The following is a 21598-nucleotide window of genomic DNA, read 5'->3' on the forward strand; positions in this document are numbered from 1 at the left end:
TCCGCACAGCACCACGGCAGGGCTATCAGATAACTACAAGAACAACTCGTCGAACCAAGAAGAAAGAAAAGGCTACCTCACAAGGAACAAAGTAACTCGGTTATTTAAGAAAGAACTCAGTAATCTCATGAACGACAGGGATCATAGCAGGAAAGTAAAAGACAGCTTAGAAGACAAGATTCGTTATATTACAAGCAACTTCAAAAATAGAAGATTACAAATCTTACAAGACCCAACGAACTCGGCGCCACGAAAAGCAAAGTAGCAAAAAGGAACACGGACACGGCTAGGCTCTGGAACGACTACGTGTCCCAAATTGCTACTCGGAAGGACAGACCGCCATCAGCTACACTGTTTTCTTCAAAGGACGGACGCAGTGCATCCAAGGCGGAAATCGGCAGCACAGCAGGGCAACATGGAGCAGAGAAGGCCGATGGGCATCTGTCTACCCAAGACCGATGTGATGCTGGATATGGTGTTGATCTGCACCGGACAGTCTCAAGACAGGCGACGAGGATCAACCCAGAACTGCCAGATGAAGGAACAAAGCCCACATCACAAGACTTCCTCCAACTACCACCACGTACATCCTGGCACAATGCTATCGCGGGATTAGCCTACCTCTAATCCCTATCACAAGACTTCCTCCAGCTACGACAAGACACAGGAACTACAAAATATGCCCGGGGCTGCTCTACTTCACAAACTACCATGTTCACAACCGCGAAGGTTTCAACAGAATGTCCAATAGATGAAAACAAGCACTCCGGGATAGTATTTATAGACCAAAGGAACGGCGCACATGGACTAGGAGTACCAACGAAATAAGCCTAACAAAGGACACAGTGAAAAGACAGGACTCAATAATGGATGACTCAGGCGAGAGAAAGCAGTACTCGAAAATGGGCATATTCGGAAGAATATACCAGCACAGTACAACCCGTGAACAAAAGGCATTTACACTCAACCACCACCATACAACTACATCTAACAACAGCAGACTATCTAAGAATATGCCAAGACCTCGCATCCGAGTTCTTCCTGAGCAAAACAACACGGATATACGCTCGAGGGCTTGGCCAGCATCATAGCTTAATCAACACTAAGCTAGGGAGCTCGGCCTTCATTTTCAACTACTCCCGGAGGCTCGGAACCAAAGACAAAGGACCAAGAATACAAGAAACTCAAGACTACAACGACGACGATACATCAAGACTCTTCATCCGACTTCTTTTCTAAAGAGAAGAACTCGGAGAAAGCACGAGGCTGCGGGATACAAAGCCCCAGAATTTTTGAAGACAAGAATCTGGACCCTCCAACTTTTGCAAGCAAAAGCAAGAGGCTCGGGGGCTACACTCAGTGAGTGCAATTTTTACGAAAAATTGCACCCACCCAAAAAGAACCCGGACATAAGCTCGGGGGCTGCATGCCGCAAAACTACTCGGACGATGGTTTAAACCAAGACTAAAGGGCCGCTTCGGGAAGATGCCGCAAAACTACTCGGATGACAACATAATCCAAGTCTCGGGGACTACTTCAGAACACAAATTTTCAAACAACATAAAGGATCAAGACCCTCCAACTTTTTGTTCCAAATAGCAAGAGGCTCGGGGGCTACACTCACTTTTTCTTCGAAAAAGCGCATGTCACCAAAAGACTTCCTCAACACAGACCACTTCAAGACATTACAACAAAAAGAACCCGGAACGAGCCATGTTCAAATTCTTTTTGATAAAACTTCAACGAACAATCAGAGCAACTTCAAGACAAGATCCTCCAGCTCCTTATTCCAAATAGCAGGAGGCTCGGGGGCTACAACCAGATGGATGCACTTTTTCTTCAAAAAAGCACTCACCACCCGAAGATCCCAAGAAGCGCTACAAGGTTTCACTCCAGAAAGCACTCGGATGACATTTTGTTCCTACTCGACAAGACTTGAAGGAGCAAGGCGAGACTTTCAGAGCTCAACCATAAAGTGCTCGGGGGCTTGTCGACACGGGACCCACAGGATACCCCGCAAGAGAGAGAGAAGGTCTAGTCCGACTAAGATTCTTCCCATGTAATCTTAGTAGTAGAACTATTAAGTAATCCTACTAGAAAATCTCATTGTAAACCGACCAGGACTCTGGCCTCTGGACTATATAAAGGAGGGCAGGGCTCCTGAGAGGAAGAACAATTGTACGACACAACATATCACAATCAATCCAACGCAAAGGCTAACGTCGACTGGACGTAAGGTTATTACTCGATCTACGATTGAGGGCCTAAACCAGGATAAATCGACTGTCTCTTGCATTAACCATCGAGTTCGGCATACGCCGAAGCCCGAACATACTGCCCCAGGTACCCCTGTGGCAGGCTATCGGTGGTGAAACATCGACAGTATGATTTGGTCACTCTTCCTACAAACTACAGGCTCCCAGAGTTCGCCAAGTTCACTGGTCAAGATAGTACAAGCACAATAGAACATGTCAGTCGGTATCTTACACAATTGGGCGAAGCATCAGTTGAGGATGCCCATCGAGTTCGTTTCTTCTCCTTATCCCTGTCAGGGCCAGCCTTCACTTGGTTCTCGTCACTACCAGTCAACTCCATTGCCAATTGGGCTGACCTAGAGAAGAAGTTTCATACATATTTCTACACTAGGACTGGAGAAAAGAAGATAACCGATTTGACAACCATGAGGCAGAGGACTAATGAATCAGGCACTGAGTTTCTTCAGAGATTCCGAGAGACTAGGAACCTATGCTTCTCATTGAACTTGGCAGATGATCAGTTAGCTGCTTTAGCCATCTAGGGAATGCTGCCAATGTGGAAAGAAAATTTGCTAGGGCAAGAGTTTGACAACCTGGGTCAGTTGGCTCAACGAGTGACAGCGCTCAATAGCCAATTCCTGAGTATACGTAGGGATACCCAATTCCAGAAAAGTACCACAGTAGCCGAAGCTTATAATCCATATTCGATTAACGACGGCTATGAAGATGAAGAGGAAGAGGTTGCTACAGCTGAATGGAATTGGGGCAAGAAGATAGTGGTGGTGCCAAATCCTTGGGGAAGAGGAGTCGAGGAGAGCTATGACTTTGATGTCACAAAATCGGACAAGCTCTTTGACTTCTTACTTGAGAAGGGCCAGATCAAATTGCCGGACAATCATGTTATGTTGCCCCCTGAACAATTAAAGAATAAGAAGTTTTGCAAGTTTCATAATGCTACTTCGCATTCCACCAATGAATGCAGAATTTTCCGGCAGCACACACAGAGAGCTATTTAGCAAGGAAGGCTCAAGTTTGATACGCCTCGGAAGATGAAAGTTGATGATAATCCTTTCCCTAGAGATCAAAATGTGGTTGATGTTGGGCTATTCAAAGAAAAAACTAAGGTTCTAACATTGGCCAAATCAAGAGAAGCTAGAGCAGTTGATCCCAAGATGCAAATATCGGCCGATGAATACAGAAAGATTAGAAAACATCGTGATCAGCAAAAGAGCTGATATGAACAGGGGAAGCGTCAGAGGATGCAGCGACAAAGCCACGAGTTACATCTCAAATCTTGTTGAATAAGTGGTAGCAGTAGAAGGAAAATGATTATCAGCGATGGTTAGAGGATCAAGAATACCAGCGTCAACTAGAAGAAGAGAGGTATGAAAGGAAGCAAGCCGTATCTCACTAGAATTGTCCTTTCTTCAGATACTGCTGGAATGAAGGTTTGAAGTTGCCTATCAGACATGACTGTCCGGAATGCAGCAATCAATATTAGAAGTTTAGGCAATCTCAGATCAGCCACTAGTTTATCCACGCCCAAGATGCATATCATCATAATAACATGGGCCGGCGCTTTAAAAATAGAAGTATTCATGATCGGCTGGGAAAAAGAGTTGTTGACCAAGACTGGGCTGATCATGAAGAAGGAGACAACCAAAGGGAGCGTGTCTGGCAGGAAGGCCAATGGTGTTTCAGAGGATTGACAAGAAGCCTGGGGAGAAGGGTGCAACGCCTAAGTAATAAAGAGATGGAACATGCTCAGACATCCAGCAAAACTCAAGTGTGTCGTACCAAGGAAATAGCCGATAGAAGGCAAGCATTGGCTAATATCCAAATGGTTTTTCTGTTGCCGTCAGAATTCGGAGTCAGTGGCGAAAGCCAACAGCCAATCCAAGCAGTCGGTTTCGAGAATTTGGATAATCCAATAGATGGTACAAATGGCAAACTAGGACATGGCTTCACGTCGGCCGATGAAATGGAAGAAGTGGATATTGGTTCTGGAGACAAGCCTAGGCCGACGTACGTAAGTGCTAAATTGGATCCAGAGTATAAGCGAGAATTAATTGATCTATTAAAAGAATTTAAAGACTGCTTTGCTTGGGAATACTACGAAATGCCTGGTTTAGACCGATCAATTGTCGAACATCGATTGCCAATCAAGCTTGGATATCGACCATTTAAGCAAGCTCCAAGGAGATTTAATCCGAACGTGCTTGACAATATTAAAAAGGAGACTGAAAGGCTACTGGAAGCAAAATTTATCCGACCATGCCGATATGCAGAATGGATATCGAATGTTGTGCTTGTATACAAGAAGAATGGGAAACTAAGGGTTTGCATCAATTTTAGAGATCTAAATAAAGCCACACCCATGGATGGTTATCCGATGCCGATAACCGATATGTTAGTAGATGCAGCAGCCGGGCACAAGGTTATTAGTTTCATGGATGGCAATGCGGGGTATAACTAAATTTTCATGGCTGAGGAGGACATAGCGAAAACCGCTTTCAGGTGCCCCGGCGCAATCAACTTGTTCGAGTGGGTTGTGATGACCTTCGGTCTAAAGAATGCTGGTGCCACTTATCAAAGGGCAATGAATTATATCTTTCACAAGTTGATCGGCAGGATTGTTGAAATTTACATTGATGATGTGATGATAAAATCGAAAGGATACAAAGAGCATCTAGCTGATTTGCGGGAGACTCTGGAATGCATGAGAAAACATGGTCTGAAGATGAATCCTAATAAGTGTGCTTTTGGAGTGTCAGCTGGACAATTCTTGGGTTTTATGGTCCACGAGAGAGGAATTGAAGTTGGTCAGAAGAGCATGAAAGCAATTGACGACGCAGTGCCCCCGACTACTAAGACAGAGTTGCAATCTTTGCTTGGCAAGATTAATTTCATCAGAAGGTTTATTTCAAATTTGTCGGAGAGGGTTCTGCCGTTTTCTCCCTTGTTGAAATTAAAGAATAATCAAGAATTTAGATGGGGTGATGTACAACAGAAGGCGTTTGAGGAGATAAAGGAATATATGAAGCGTCCACCCATGCTGGTCCCTCCTTAGCAAGGTAAACCATTCAAGTTGTACATGTCGACCGATGACCAAACAATTGGATCGGCCCTGATGCAAGAATTTGAAGGAAAAGAGCGAGTGGTTTTTCTATCTAAGTAGGAGACTTTTAGATCCAGAAACAAGATATTCTCCCACTGAAAAGTTATGCTTGTGCTTATACTTCTCTTGCACCAAGTTACGGCATTACTTATTATCGGCCGAGTGCACGGTTGTTTCCAAGGCTGATGTGATCAAGCACATGTTATCGATGCCGATACTAAATGGGAGAGTAGGAAAATGGATTCTCGCATTATCAGAATTTGACTTGAGGTACGAATCGGCTAAAGAAGTTAAAGGGCAGGTAATAGCTGATTTCGTCACCCAGCATCATAAGCCAAGCATGAATCATGTAGAGCCGATGCCCTGAACGTTATTCTTCGATGGGTCATCATGTAAGCAAGGTGGTGGCATTGGTATTATTATTATTTCGCCTCGGGGGGCAAATTTTGAGTTTGCTTTTCCAATCGAACCAATGGTCACCAACAATCAGGCATAATATGAGGCTGTTCTCAAAGGGATTCAACTTCTTCATGAGGTAAAGGCCGAAGCGATTGAAATATTTGGAGACTCACAGTTAATTATCAATCAGTTGATCGGCCTGTATGAGTGCAAAGAGGATACTCTGAGGAAATATTATGACGAGTGCCAAAGGTTGCTCAGGGAATTTCCTCATGTCTCATTTCAACATATTCCGAGGACGCAAAATCAAGAAGCTAACCGTTTGGCTCAAAGTGCGTCAGGTTATCGAATAGTTCAAGAAGTCCTGAGTAATGAAACCTTGGACAATGATTGGAGAATTGAGATAGTCGACTACCTTAGAAATCCATCATAGAAAGCTACCAGAAAGCTAAGGTATAAATCGACTAAATATGTTTTACTGGATGACCAGCTGTATTACAAAACCATCGATGGGGCATTACTCAAATGCCTAAATCAAGAAGAAGACAAGGTTTTGATGGGCGAAGTGCATGAAGGGATATGTGGGGCTCATCAATCGGCTTATAAGATAAAATGGATTATTCGCAGAACTGGATATTTCTGGCCAACAATATTAGAAGACTGTTTTGAATATTACAAAGGATGCCAAGACTGTCAACGTTTTGGTAATGTCCAGAAATCACCTGCATTGGCCATGAACCCAATAATCAAGCCATGGCCGTTTTGAGGCTAGGGAATTGATTTGATTGGCCAAATCTTTCCACCCTCGAGCAAAGGACATAAGTTCATATTGGTAGCAACAGATTACTTCACCAAGTGGGTTGAGGCAATTCCCCTAAAAATGGTGACTTCAAAAAAACATGGTTGATTTTGTCAAGGAACATATCGTGTATCGTTTTGGGATTCCTCAAACCATCACTACCGATCAAGGGACCATGTTCACATCAGAGGAATTCAGAGATTTTGCTGCCAGTATGGGGATCAAGCTGCTAAATTCATCTCCTTACTATGCTCAGGCTAATGGCCAGGCAGAGGCATCCAATTAGATTATGATCAAGCTGATCAAGAAGAAAATTGAGGAACAGCCAAGGAATTGGCATTCGACGCTTAATGAGGCATTATGGGCATACAGGATGGCCTATCATGGATCAATTAAAACATCACCTTATGAACTTGTGTATGGCCATAACGTAGTCCTTCCTTGGGAAGTTCAGACCGGATCGAGGCGTGTTATGTTACAAAACGATTTGGTAGCCGAAGTCTACAAAAATCTTATAATGGATGGCTTAGAAGACTTAAGTTGCCTTCGGCTGCGCACTCTCAAAAATATTGAAGCCAATAAACTAAGGGTCGCAAAATATTACAATAAAAAGGTCAAGAATAAGCAATTTTCTGAGGGAGATTTGGTCTGGAAAGTGAAATTACCGATCGGGTCAAAGGATAGCAAATTCGGCAAATGGTCACCCAATTGGGAAGGGCCTTATCGGATCAAGCGTTGCGCGCCTGGTAATGCATATATTCTAGAAACACTAGGAGGAGAAGAAGAGTTCGGCCGAGCAATCAATAGGAAATATCTAAAGAAATATTATCCGAGCGTTTGGATTAACACTTAAATAGCCGATTCATTCGGTCGACAGTTCTAATAGCCGATATCAGAAAGGTATCGCCTTTAGTGCAAAAAATGAACTTAAAGGGACAAAAGCCAGTACAATACGTATCGCCTATAGGAGGAAAGCAAACATGGATGAAGTAATACAAATAATATGAAGTACGAAACAAAGAAAGGTCATTCAAAACGAAGGAATTGTTTGCTAAAAATCACTTATTACAATCTACGGGTTGGAGAACAATTTGCTCACTACATCATCAACCAAAGTATTGAAAGCTACAGAGTTGGTGGCGCTAAAGAATTCCTTAATCAAACGCTCATGATCCCTGGGGGGCACTGCATCTGGGAAACCATGAGGAAGATGCTGAAGATTATGGCTGGAGTGGGCTTGTGCAGTGGCCAACGTTGTGGCAGCGCCATGGTGGACACCATGGAGAACAGCCTCCCTGACGCGGTTTGGAATGTCATGCAAACGAACTACCGGAACAGCACCCCTGGCATTGACAAATCCCGCCGCGTGATCTGTGGCTGATCGAAGGCTTTCCAACTAAGCAGTTAGATCTAAAATTCAAAGGAAGGGATGATGAGAAAATCTCGGAAGAAAAGTTCAGAAAAGCTAAGGAGATCATGGTAGCCGTCTCACCCGTGATTCTGGCTTCAGCCCTAGCCAACCGTTCCCTTAGGTCAGCGTCGGAGGATGATCGGATTTGAATCATGGCCAGAGCCAATTCTGCGAGGGAGAGGCAGTTTGATAAACTCTGATCAGTCCGATCGATGGAAGCGATTAGATCGGCATTATCGATCTGCCTCCTCGGATAACTAGGGAGCCGGCGATGAATCAGTGTTGAAGATAATCCTGAGGGCTGAGCCGGGTCGACCCTATGCTCTGGAACAATGGGGACATCCCGAGTGGTACCTTCCCGGTGATGAAGGCGCTGGCGTGACAATGTAGGCCCATTAAAAGCCTCCTCATCAGGCCTCTTGCTGTTCTCCATGATCTTAAACCTAAAGAGGAGCAGGAACTATACTAAGGATGCAGAAGGTTTGAGACGAGACAGGCAACTTTCTGAGCCCCAGCTGTGGTCCATATATATAGCCCGGGGAAGCAAGGAGATGGTTTTCGCCGAAGGTGTGAAAACTGAAAGCAGATATGAAAATGGATCGGCACTCTAGGATTTCAGGGAATAGATAACGAAGAGATAACAGATTCAGACTTATTGCTTCCCTAGATTACGATATGTCGTGGGATGGGTACAAAGAATTTACATTGACAAAAAATTAACCCCCCAAGACTTCTTTGGATTGAAGGGAGTCCGAGTCCCCGCGAGGCCGAAGTTTACCATGAATCAAGTCACATTGGTCAGTTAACAAACTTATATTAGGAGAAGGGGAAAGGCCGCCCGCTTAACAGATGCCTAACTAGTTTCCCGGTGACTGGGAACTACGGGAAAGAAGCCTGTGGCTCTCCTAGTGGGCGTTTGGTGAAGCAAACAAGGGGAAGGTGTCCACACATTTTAGCCCTTGCAAACACTAGAACAGCTTTGCGAGCATGGAGAGAAGACTCAGGTGGTATCACAAGACTTCTTCTAGCCGCAACAGCTGATTCTATTGCTCGACGAGGTGCTAGAATGAGCGACGCGATCACCCTATGCACAAGAATTCTTCTAACCACTTAAGATCTTCATAGCAAAAGGATGGACCATGGAGGGTCCAGTAAAGCCAGAGCTCGAGAAGGCAGGAAGAAAAGAAACATAGCTGAGTAGTTGAGTTGCTCTCGCTAGGGTCAGATAAGCGTTTTATAGCCGACCCGGGAAGATGAATCCAAATGCCCGTGAAACAGTGGTGCTCTTGCAAAAGTTTTGGGACATAGGCTCGTGAATGGACGCAAGCGGTGACGGACGGTGGACCCCAGATCAAGGTTCTCTACCCGTGACTGTGGACCAATCAGAGATGTAGGCAGGATAATTTTGGAATAAAATTACTTTTATCCTAAAATTGGGGGGCATGTGTTTACACCAGAATTTGGAAGAAGGATTTCAGAGGCTCGAAAACTCCCAAAAACATGTCAGCGAAGAATCAATTATGTGTAGATCGAAAACATCTGATTCGGATACAGCACTAGAATCGGCTTTCTTCAGATAGCGCCAGTGGATAACGATAGAAGCTATGATCGGCACTAGAACGAGGCATGCTGGACTCTACAAAAAGGGAAAGATTAGAGTCCAAGTTATCTTAAATTAGGAATGTTTTCATTTTTATGCCAAAGATTGTAACAAATCGTGCTCGAGTAGGATTCATGTCTAGACTCTGGGTATAAATATCAGACCCCGGCTATTGTAAGGGACATACAATCAATCAAATACAAGTCAATTTACTTTTTTCGGCTCCGGCCACCCCTTAGGAGTAGGAGTAGAGTAGATCTCGGCGAGTTCCTCAGCGACTACGGCTGCATCGATCCGGTCGACCTCCACTGCTTGTCTGTAAGTACCGTCATGGTTTATACCTCTGTTCGTATGGCTGCATCGATCCGGTCGACCCCCACTGCGACTCTGGTATAGGCTAGTTATCGACTCTTGTCTAATTCAAGTATGGCCTGTGTGATTCTGTCTCACACCCCACTGCTTGAATTAGATCAAGGTCAAGTTATTGGCTCTACCTTAGTATGGCAGTCTTTGATAAATTCATTAAGTTACCAATATTGCTTATTGCTTTCATTGTTTATCTAATTACAGCAATATCACTCTGCCCGATTGAGATTGATCTGGATCGGCCTTATATCTTATTTAACTCATCGTTTGCTAATTTATAACTGATTTAATCCATATTTCAAACGATGGGTTATGTTTTTATTGGCTGTTTTGTATCAATCTTAATCGTGCATAGCGTGCGGTTAATGCATGTCCGATCTTGAGTAGACCCATCGGTTAGCGAGAATCGTTTCATGGCCCGTTATCACGGCCTGTGGGATTCTGCCTCTCACCCCACTGTTAGCACCGTGGAGTGGGGATCGTTAGTCAATAGATCCGTTCCTGAGAAGGCATGACCTTAACTGTGCGCTATGCCTGAATCGGCTGTTTAGCCGATATCGAGCGCTTTCACGAACAGTTCACATTACAAGATCATTGAAGTAGAGATAAGTTGAAAGATATGTTAGCCCCATGATCTTATTATTGTATTACGGCCTTCATGATTCTGCCTCATGCCCCACTGATATTAGTAATGAGCTAGGGTCGTCGAGTCTATTGTTGTTTCTACGGCCTGCATGATTCTGCCTCATGCCCCACTGGTCATGGCAATAGATGAGATCTAACATGTTCATTAGATTTATCTTTATTAAATGGTTAAGTGGTGTTGAATCATTTCTTTATATAAAAAGGGGTTCGGTTACTTGTAATCATTGGCTCAGTTTTAACCGATCATCATGGATATCTTATTGCCATTGATTAATTTTTGCTCGAATTTATATTTATCCTGGATAATAACTGATTCTTCTTACACAACCCCGTGAGCTTTAACCGATTTATTCTTATGAATATGCTGGAATCGACTATTTAGTCGATCTCCTCTCATATCGGCTCTCAGGGCCGCACATTCGAGACTGTCTGGCAACACCGGCATGTTTTGCCCTTAATTACTGATAAACTTTCTCTCCTTGTCAATTGCAGGGTCAAATTGACTGGCACGTCTTGGAAGGATTGCGCAGGATCGATCACCCTTGCGCTGAAGCTATGCGGATCTGCTCCATCGAGCGGACCCTTCCGGCTTGCTGCGTGTGTCCTCGGCACGGAGTCGAAAATTCTATGTCGACACAATCACTCATCACACCGAGACCACATGGGTACATATCGACCATGTGTCTGCAGAGATTAGTATTAACATGTGAACCATTTCATGATTCACATTCTTGCATGTCTAACGACCAGCAGAGCAGAACTAGATCACAGAATGAATCAATGTGCTAGAAATTAAAGAGCACAGTACCACGCACGCTCCAAGGAGTTGGACTGGATCGTGGCCACGACGGCGCGCATGTGGAAGAGGCAGAACACGATTCTGGATCCTAGACAGGATCCCGAAGGCCCATGCGGACAGGATGCTAGAGGTGAGCACGACCTCGCTAGCCTGGAGGAGCTCTCATAGATCTTGATGCTTGCAAACTATTTGACAGAATGCCTCAAAGAGGTAACATTATCGGAACAAAGATGAGGTGACTGTATTCGAGCTAACTAGACAACCAAACATGATCCAAGCAATCCAGGCTTAGCTAAGACAAGTAAACCAAAAAACAATCTCTTGCATTAGGAGAATCAGGCTTGGGTTGCCCTGGCTTAGCTGGCTAGCCAGGCCAAGTCCAAAACATGAACCAAACACACTCTCTATATATATAATGACTCCAACCTCAAAAGTGATATATTGTCCACATAGTGAGTGTATCGACAAGGTTTGCATTGAACCCTGCATGCAAACCAGCCCACCAGAACAAGTTCAGAAATCAGAAACCAGAATGAAGGGTGGATTCCTTCTAGATGTTGTAATCCACCGGTGAGTGTCTTAACAAATATGTACATTTAAGCACGCAGGTGGAGGACAAGGGGAAGGGTGGACCCAACCTGGATGTTGTAATCAGCCAGCGTGCACCTATCCTCAAGCTGCTTTCCTGCAAAGACGAGCCACTGCCCATCTGGCGAAACTCCCTCCATATCTTGAATCTTGGCCTTCACACTGTCAATTGTGTCTAAGGACTCAACATCCAAAATTTTATAGATAAGCCTAGTGCTCGGCACTTGTATCTTACTTTTCCTGCAAAGTAGAAAAGTAGAAGATGCTCTTTGCCCATGCTATTGTAAAGGACATCCCATTGCATTTTGATTCCAACAAACGGCCAAGGCTAAGCTGCCCTCTGGCTTTCCTAGATCCAATCTAGATCTGAGATCCATCTCGTGGTTCCTGGCCAACAACTGGTATCAGAGCTAGAGTTCTTGAGAGTCCGGTGAGCAGCAATGTCCACCGCCAGCCAGATCGAGAGAGCGCGCGCCGTTGCTGCCGCTGTCGGTGCGGTGAGGAACCCCGGTGGTGCAGTAGCAGTAGGAGCCGACGACTGCGCGATGCGCCTTGCTACCACAGAGGCAGCGACTATGGCAGTGGTCGAGACGGCCAGGCAAGCGATGGCTACGGCTCAAGCCGTGGTGGCCGCGGCTGCAGTGCTACGCGTCGAGATGGAGCAGGAGCCGGTCGGCAGGTCGTGAAGCATAGCAGGGCGTCGTCTTCAATCGCCGTCACCAGAGCGGCGCCGTGGACGCCGCGGCCGCTCACCGGTGGCGTGGCCGGTGGTGCAGACCGTCTACCGCGAGTGCAGCGGGGACGCCGTGGCCGATGCTCACGAGGACCAACTACCACGAGTGGAGCCTATTGATGAAGGTCAAGATGCAGGCCCTGTAGATCTGGGACGCGGTCGAGTTTGGAGATGTTGAGTTCCACGATGATCGGCAGGCGCTGGAGGCATTGTGCACCACCGTGCCACCAGAGATCGGCGCCTCCCTCGCCAACAAGGGCACAACAAAGGAGGCCTAGGACTCCATCACCACTGCGCATCTCGGCGACCACCGGATCCGTCGAGCGACGTTGTAGCTGCTTCGATAGGAGTAGGAAGGCCTCGCCTTTAACCCCGGTGAGCAAGTCAAGGACTTTGCCTTTTGCCTTTCTAGCCTGAAGGAGCAGATGCAGTGAAATGGTGACACCGACATCACCGACACTTGCGTGGTGGAGAAGCTCGTGCGTTGCATCCAAAAGATGTAGTCCTAGATCGTGCTAGCGATCGAGATGCTCCTCTACTTTGAGGCGCTCTCCATTGAGGAGGTCACCGGAGGATCCAGGTGGTGCAAGATCGTGAGGTGGCACCCCATGCCAAGCCGAGCACCACTAGAAGCAAGCTCCTCTACACCATCGAGCAGTGGTGGGCCTTCGATAAGAAGAAGAAGGATGAGGCTTCCGGCTCTGGTTTGCCCAGGGAGCATCGTCGCCGACCACGCGGCGACAAGAAGAAGAAGGAGAAAGGACCTCGGGCATAGGCTGGTGCTGATGGTGACGCCGCCGCCGAGCATAAGGCGACTTGGGATGATACCTGCCTCAACTGCAGCAGGACTGGCCATTGGGCCAAGGACTACCACCTTCCTCCATGCCACGGTCGGGAAGCCCACGTCGCCCAAGTAGAGGGGTAGGATCATGCCCTGTTCTTGGTGCACGGGTGCGTTGAGCTGCGACAAGAAATAGGGGAGGACGAGAAAGATTCAAGCTTTCCCCTTCCCTTGTCGGCTGGCTCCACACTGGTCCACCTTGATGAGCTATGCGCCCATGCCTTCCTCAGCACCGGCCCCGACGACGACAAGATCGATGGCTGGTACCTCGACACCGGCGCCACCCACCATATGACTGGTTAGCGTGAGTTCCTCTCCAACTTGGATTCCGGTGTGCGAGGCTCTATCAAGTTCAGGGACGCCTCCGTCGTAGAGATCAAGGGTGTCAGCTCTGTCATCTTCACCGCCAAGACTGGCGAGCACCGAATGCTCATTGGTGTTTACTACATCCCCGCGCAGAGGAACTCCATCATCAGCTTGGGATAGCTGGATGAGAATGGCTCGCGCGTGGAGATAAAGCATGGGGTACTATGCATCTAGGATCACCATCACCGACTTCTCGCCAAGGTGAACAGAGGCACAAATCACCTTAATGTTCTCCATGTGCAGGTGGCACAAACCGTGTGGCTTACATCCTGTCGCGATGACGATGCATGGCGGTGGCACGAGCGCTTTGGGCACCTCAACTTCGAGGCCCTGAAGTTGCTCAGCAACAAGGAGATGGTGCGGGGCCTGCTACGCGTCGACCACGTGGAGCAGTTCTACGACACCTACATCCTCAGCAAGCAGCGGCGGCTCCCTTTTCCATGCTAGGAGAACTTCCATGCCAAGCAGAACCTAGAGCTCATGCACGCCGACCTCTATGGACCAGTGACTCCGGCCACACCTAGAGGACGGCGCTACTTCCTCCTCTTTGTCGATGATGTGTCCCACTACATGTGGGTGGTCCTGCTCGACACCCAGGCGGCAGCAGCAGATGCCATTAAGTGCCACCAAGCAACTGCCGAGAAGGAGTGCTGCCGCAAGCTCCGGGTGCTGCGCATGGACAACGGCGGTGAGTTCATGGCAGCTAAGTTTGCGGCGTACTGCGCCGACGAGGGGGTTCAGTGCCACTACTCCACGTCATACACTTCATAGCAGAACAGCGTCATCGAGCGCTGCAACCAGACAGTGGTCGCCACCGCCCGTGCCCTTTTCAAGCAGCAGGGCATGCCGGCGATCTACTAGGGTGAGGCCGTGATGACCGCCGTGCACCTGCTCAACCGCTCACCGACCAAGGCACTCGATGGCAAGACGTCGTATGAGGCCTGGCACGGGCGCAAGCTGGAGGTCAGCTACCTTTGGGTGTTCGGCTGCCTAGCATTTGTCTAGGACCTCGGCCATGTCGGCAAGCTCGATGATCGTAGCTCACCGGGGGTCTTCATCAGCTACGCTGAAGGGGCTAATGCCTATTGCGTGTTCGACCCGGTGACGCAGTGTGTGCGAGTGGCGCGCGATGTGGTGTTCGACGAAGGTCGCAGCTGGGTGTGGGACAAGGTAGAAGCTCTATGTGACTTTGCCATCAAGTATGCATGGGCTGGAGTCACCCTGACCACTGCACCAGTTTCGCCGACCACTGCACCAGCCTCACTGACCACTCCACCAGCTTCGCCAACCACTTCGCCAGCTCCGCCGTGCTCGCCATCACCAAATCCTGGGGAGCTCGGCAACTCCTCGGCTGCGGTTGGAAGCTCATTGGCGGTGGTCGGCAACTCATCGACAACCCAGCCGACCACTCATGCTTCGCAGTGGACCACATCGGCAGCGCAGTGGACCATGTCGGTACCCACTCCGACCACCAGAAACTGGTTGGCGGCCACAGGAACTTCACCAGCAGCTGATCTGACCACACCATCTTCATCTCCGAGCACAACATCTCCTCCCTCGACTACTGGTCGGCAGTCTGAGATCGAGTTCCCGACTCCGCCGGAGGACGATGAAGACCGCCTAGACGCCTACTACGATGATGAGCCTCTACGGTACCGCACGATGGCGAAAATTCTCGGTGACCAGTCTGCCTCAGGCCAGGCAGAGTGGCTCTTCGCCCAGCTTCATCTGACGCACGCAGGTGAGCCGACCACCTATGCTGAAGCGCAGGGTGATCCGACATGGCGGGCGGCGATGTAGAAGGAGCTCAAGTCTGTCGAGCAAAACTGCACCTGGGAGTTGGTGCCACTGCCCAGCCCAGTAGCCACATCCCCATCACCCTTAAATGCATGTTCAAGCTCAAGAAGAAAGAGCAGGGCGCGGTGATCAAGCACAAGGAGTGGCTGGTGGCGCGCGACTTAGTCCAGCCAGAGGGGATCGACTACGATGACGCCTTCACCCTTGTGGCGTGCATGGAGTCAGTCCATGTCCTCCTCGCGCTGGTGGCTCAGGAGGGGTGGTGAGTCCACCACATGGACGTCAAGTCCGCCTTCCTCAATGGTGACCTCAAGGAGGAGGTGTACGTGCGCCAGCCACCAGGCTTCGCTGTCGCAAGAGAAGAAAGCAAGGTGTACCACCTGGGCAAGGCCCTCTACGGCCTATGGTAGGCCCCGTGAGCCTGGAACGCGAAGCTCGACACCATGCTCAAGAAGATGGGCTTCCAGCAGAGCGCACATGAGGTGGCAGTGTACCGGCGGGGTAGTAGGCGCTCTGTCCTTCTCATCGGCGTCTACATCGATGACCTCGTCATCATCGGCGCTGAAGAAGACAGAGTGGAGGCGTTCAAGGCGCAAATGAAGGAGTTCGACATGAGTGACCTCGGCCTCCTCTACTTCTACCTCGGCGTCGAAGTGCGCCAAGACGCCCACTACGCTAAGCTCATCCTCGAGCTCGGTGGCATGACGGGCTGCAATCTAGCCCACATCCCGATGGAGGAGCGGCTCAAGCTCAGTCGGGACAGCACGACGGAGGAGGTCGACTCCACACACTACCGGCGGCTGATCGGGAGCTTGCACTACCTGGTCCATACCTGGCCGGACCTTGCATTCGCCGTTGGATACATGAGCCGGTTCATGGAGCGGCCCGCGATAGAGCATCTGTAGGCCGTCAAGCGCATCCTTCGCTACATGGCGGGCACCCTCGACTACGGTCTTCACTATGGCAGGGCCCCCAACACAGCGCGCTTCGTCGGCTACTGCGACAGCGACCTCGCCGGCGATGTGGACACCAGCAAGAGCACAACTGGTACCATGTTCTTCCTCGGTGGTTGCTTGGTCAGCTGGCAGTCATTCAAGCAGAAGGTGGTGGCCCTCTCGAGCTATGAAGCAGAGTACATCGCCACCAACACTGTAGCAACTCAGGCACTATGTCTGTTGAGGATGCTGGCGGAGCTCCTCGGCAGGAATGTGGATATGGTTGAGCTGAAGGTGGACAACAAGTCTGCTCTAGCTCTGGCCAAGAATCATGTCTTCCATGAAAGAAGCAAGCACATTCGCATCAAGTATCACTTCATCAGGGATTCTTTGGAGGATGGGAGAATCAAGGCTAGCCACATTGCCACCACTGATCAGCTGGCTGAAGTCCAAGTTCCAAGAGATGAGGGAGATGATTGGGCTACAACAGATCACTTCTAGTGCTCGGCACAAGACTTAGGGGGAGATTGATAGATAAGCCTAGTGCTCGGCACTTGTATCTTACTTTTTCTGCAAAGTAGAAAAGTAGAAGATGCTCTCTGCCCCTTGCCCATAAAAGCAGGGCAGTGCTATAGTAAAGGACATCCCATTGCATTTCGATTTCAACAAGCGGCCAAGGCCAAGCTGCTCTTTAGCTTTTCCAGATCCAATCTAGATCTGAGATCCATCTCGTGGTTCTTGGCCAACAAAATTCTGGTCCTGCCAATGAAGGTCTTCAGAAAGACCTGCATGCCACCATGCTGGTTGTGCCCAAGGAACAGGGTGGACCTGCGATGGATACCATAGTAGCGCAGCGGCTTGTGTAGATTCTTAAGCTGCTTGCCGGCAAAGAAGATATGATATTGGCTCGGCAGAATATTCTCCTTAGTGTGAATCTTTGCCTTGACATCGGCAACACTGTCACGCAACTTCATCCTGTCAAGGGTAATGTACTTACCAGCAATGGTCTTCACGAAAATCTGAAAGCTATCCGATAGTAGTCTACAGTCAAGGCACAGGGTGGACTCATTGTGGATATTGTAATAGGCAAGTGTGTGCCTATCCTCAACCCGCTTGCCATCAAATATAAGTTGCTGCTCGTCCAGAGGAATGCCTTCCTCGGCATGGATCATTTCTTTGACCTTGGCAATCGTATCAGATGACTACCTCGAGGGTGATATTTGGGTAGAATTAATGGGATGAATTCCTGTTCCACAAAGATCTTCATACCTGCACGTGGACAACGAAGGACAAGATGTAGGGTGGACTTATTCTGAACGCCATAATCGGTTAGTGTGTGCCAGTTCAAAAGCTGCTTGTCAGTAAAGATAAGCAGTTGCTGGTCTGGGGGAATACCCTCCTCACCCTGAATCATTGCCTTGACACTTTCTATCTTGTCAGATGCATCAACCTCAAGGGTAAATATCCTGTAAGAAAGGGTCCACACGAAAATCTGCATGCCACCACGTAGGCGCAAGGTAAGGTGCAGGGTGGACTCCTTATGGATGTTGTAGTCAGCAAGTGTGCGGCCATCCTCAAGTTGCTTCCCAGCAAAGATAAGGCGCTGTTGGTCTGGGGGATCCCCTCCATGTCATGGATCTTTGCCTTCACAATGTTGGTCCTCTCAAATGATTCCACCTCAAGGGTAATGGTCTTTCCAGTTAGAGTCTTCACAAAGACCTGCATCTAAACTAAGCAACGAACATGTTAGGATATACAATGCCCACATTCTAGCATCATACTTAAGGCTGGCAATGGGTAAATCCCCATCAGGTATGGCCACTCCAGACCCATCCCCGCCATAAAAATTTGGTACCGTCAGAATACCCATACCCGTCATGGGTGGGGAATTTTCCCCAGACCCATACCCGGCCGGGTAAATCATACTCATCGAGTCACCCGTACCCGCCAACAATTTATTCACGCACATGAAAATCAACAATTTAGCAGCAACCACCACTAACCAGAGCACATAAAATTAGACAAATAATAGCATATAATAATATCTTCTACAAATTAAGATTCCTTTCCATTTAGTTTCTCCTCTACATTAGTCATGATTAATGTAGAAGTTACTGATTATAGACATGGTTTTGGGAACTTCCAAGTGGAGTATTGGACTCGTTGACTCCAGAACAAGTGATGCACTGCAACACTGAAGAAGAGTGTAGCCATCTTGCAAGTACCCTACCTCCTGTTGAAGCAGCATTGTTTGAATGAGCCATCAATCTCATGGCAGATGTGGTGGAAAATGAAAGCTACAACAAGATGAATGCTCGCAACATTGCTATGGTTTTTGCACCAAATATAACCAAGGTTACTGGCAAGCATATTTGTTTCTCTCTACCTGTATTACTTTTCAGAATCTGTAGTCTAACCTGGAGCATTGATCTCTTTCAGATGGCCGGGTATTTTTCACCCATGGGTAAACGGTTACGGAGACTGCTGGAACATACCTATACCCGCGTACCCAATGGGTGAAGGGTTTGGTCCATTTACGTACCTATGGGTAGTGTTGTTAGTTCATATTTAGACCCTAATAGAGTAAATACCCATCGGGTTTCGGGTCGCGGGTCCCCATTGCCATCTTTAATCATACTATAGTACCAAATAGCAGTTTGCAAAGCATCATGGTTATAACGAAATTCAAACCCTCTAAACCAAATAGCAGCAGAAGTGCTGCTTGAAGAACTAACTGCTAGCATGCCCGAAGTAGTACATATAATAATTATTCAAATGCATATTCCTTGTACCACCAAGTATGGCCATTGTAGAAGTAGCTGTGAAAAAAAATATACCAAGACAAATGAGAAAATAATTGATCACACAGATTGTTAACCAAACATACCAAATGAGCAGGCAAATGATCACCCCAGGGTATGCTCAATTAGGAAATATGAGTAACTTAATCTGGGGCACGTGACGCAATCAGGGAAATGATCGATCGCACTGACATATGCGTGGCAGAAAATTTAAGGGTGTTCAAGACTGGAATGCACAACTGAAAACGAACTAATCCCTCCCACTGAATTGACATAAACGATGGGCATGGCTAACACTAGCAGTCTAGTGCTCGGTCACAGCAAAATTTTATTGTCCCCCGTCTCTGATCAACGAAATATACAGATCAACAGAAAATAATACTAACAATCCTCGTCCAAAAAAAAAAAAAAAACAATACTGAAACAGAATTCTGAAGCATCCTACATTAACAAGGCTTGTGAACCCAATGCAATATATCGCACCGGAAGGTACATTCCTCCAAAAAAAATTCGAGATCCTACACCAACAGGTCGAATGTAGCAACCAACAGCACAAATCAAGCGTCAAACCCTAGGCCACCTAAGACGATTGATTATTATATTAATAAAGGCCGAAAAGCGATCCAAACCACAAATCGCATTGGTACTCGACGATTGCCTGCTTTGGAATAGATGGTAGGATTAGTTACTAGCGATGGAAGTCCCACGGGTTTTAAACCCAACGGGGGCGGGGGCGGGTCTATTTCTTCCCCCGAGGGTCTTAGGTTCGGCGACCAGAACCGGGTCGGGGTGTGGGCGGGTTTTCAAATTCCCCCGCGGGGACCCAAAATTTGAGTAGCCCATGTAACCTGAAATTTGGGTAGCCCATGTAATATGAGGCCCAGCCCATAAGAAACCCTAGGTATATAACATGAAAACCCGGGCATCAGGCCTATCCATTCCTCCTCACCCCCTCCCCGCAGCTGCACCCCGCACGGGATTACGGGAACGCGCACGAGAGCACGGTGGTCCACCCGCTCGCCGCTCGGCCGCCTCTCGCGTACTCCCCTCCCCTGCTTGCCGGTCGCCGCGACTCAAGGCCACGGAGGCGCAGCGCACTTCCCACGACCTAGCGACCTTGACCTGCATGGCCTGGCGCAGCGCACTTCATCTGTGCATCCCCCAGCTTCGAGCAGACGCGCCCCACCGACGCGGCTCCGCACCTCCGCCACCACGCGTTACGGCCACCTCCCCTTCACCTGCGGTCTTGTGTTGCTGAAACTTGGGTCTCGGGTCCCCCGTCAGGTTTTGGGTCCCCGTTGGGTTCGGGGGTGGGGGCGGATTTTCACCCGAATCGGGGTTCGGATTCGGGGCGGGTTTTCTTGGCAGGTTTCGGGGGTGGGTCCGTGGATGCTCAACCCATCCCGAACCCGCCCGGTTGCCATCTTTATCAGTTACCTTGAGAAGGCAACCAGAGGGAGCTTCCCGATTGGTCGTTCGCTGGTCAGCCGTGAGCGGGGAGAGGCGGCGGGACCGGGGGGGGGGGGGGGGGGGGGGACGTAGCCGGATGACGCTGGTGGTGGAAGGGAATGTGGCGGTGCAGGAGATTGGGCAGCGGGCGCACTGCGGTGAGCGGTGGCGGGTGATGGCGGCGAGCAAGGAGCGACGCGCACTGCCATGGCGTCGGTGATGTTACGGCTGTGACTGTGAGAGAGAGGGTTTGGTTCTTTTGTCTGCTCGTGGTTGTGGGCCAGGCTTGAAAGGGGTAGGACGGGATTGGTCCTGACAAGGGCCAGCCCATGCGTGGGTCTCCAGCCCAGGCTTGCTTGCCTCTTCTCTTCTTTTTTTCTTCTAATTTTTCCTTTATCTCATTAGCAACCGGCGGCTATTTTCACAGTCGTTTTCAATCACTTTTTGTGACTACTGATTTGAGCTTAGTCTAAGTTAATGAATATTGAAGGACTGAAAACAGCGACCATAGAGAGGGTGAATGGGAGCCTCAAATTTCTTTAGAAACTCTAGGCCGCTGTCCCAAAAATCACCTCCAAACAAGAAGCGAGAGAACCGTGATGTCCGCAACTCAAATGAGTGGGTGGATATTCCTTAGGAACACAGCGGGACACCACAAAACAAACGGATCTCAAAACGGAGCTCAAACGCACAAAG

General features: G+C 48.5%; 1 pseudogene; it reads right to left on the reverse strand.

The window, feature by feature from the left end:
* Nucleotides 1-11988: 11988 nt before the first annotated feature.
* On the reverse strand, nt 11989-18377 carry LOC136499295 (polyubiquitin-like; annotated as a pseudogene).
* Between the last annotated feature and the right edge of the window lie 3221 nt (nt 18378-21598).

This window comes from Miscanthus floridulus, chromosome 13 (assembly GCF_019320115.1).
Source record: "Miscanthus floridulus cultivar M001 chromosome 13, ASM1932011v1, whole genome shotgun sequence".
In the NCBI taxonomy this organism is placed as follows: Eukaryota; Viridiplantae; Streptophyta; class Magnoliopsida; order Poales; family Poaceae; genus Miscanthus; species Miscanthus floridulus.